Source organism: Penaeus vannamei, chromosome 34 (assembly GCF_042767895.1).
Source record: "Penaeus vannamei isolate JL-2024 chromosome 34, ASM4276789v1, whole genome shotgun sequence".
In the NCBI taxonomy this organism is placed as follows: Eukaryota; Metazoa; Arthropoda; class Malacostraca; order Decapoda; family Penaeidae; genus Penaeus; species Penaeus vannamei.
In genome coordinates, this window is record NC_091582.1 from 11,443,221 (window position 1) to 11,444,104 (window position 884).

An 884-nucleotide genomic window follows, 5' to 3' on the forward strand; every position below is an offset into this window, starting at 1 on the left:
CTATGTAATATCCTTCTTTCAGTTCCATACATTTTGTTGTCCTGCCCACACCTCTGCTTTCCCCCACCTATCCTCCCTTCACCGGACTCCCAACATATCAGACAACCTTACAGAATCCCACAGCTTCTGCCTTGACAGCCTGTTCTCCTTCCCCAGATGCATACATATCCTTCACTTGATCTAATTCCTTTACCTAAACCACCATAACCCATTCCCTCATCAATTCTCTTACCCATCTTCAACCTTTCAACATTATTCTAGATAGTTGATGCATAGCAACTATCACGTGTCATCACCCTTTACTATACTATAGTGCTACATGACCTTACATGTCTAGCACATTTATTTCGCTTTTAACTATAAACCATTAACCCCCCCCCCCCCCCCAATACTTGTCCTATCTACAAGGACTGGACAGTCTGTGAAAATGACCTACTTACCTGCCTTGCTGATTATGATGCAAAGGCAGTACAGTGCTACACTATTCCTCCCAGAGGCCAGTGTAAGTCCCATGTCAATATTGCCAAGATTAACTTCCATAGACATGACCTCCCCCATGAAGTTTCTATTGGTGGATTGTCCTATCATGTCCAACCATATCGACCCCTTCCTCTTCAATGTCAGAAATGTTGGCGTTTTGGCGACCCAGCCAGACACTGTCGCCCTCAGCCCACTGCCCTCTGGTCATGACCATTCAAATTGCCCTGCTCAGTCACATACATGTGCCAGCTGTGGAGACTCCCATAATGTATTTTATAGCAGCTGCCCTGCCTATAAGCTCAAATGTGAGGTAGCAGTCCTCAGATTCAAACTAGGCCTCACTCTATGTGAGGCCAGACAAGAAGCACAACGTTCTGATCCGCCTCCATGTCTCATATGTAATG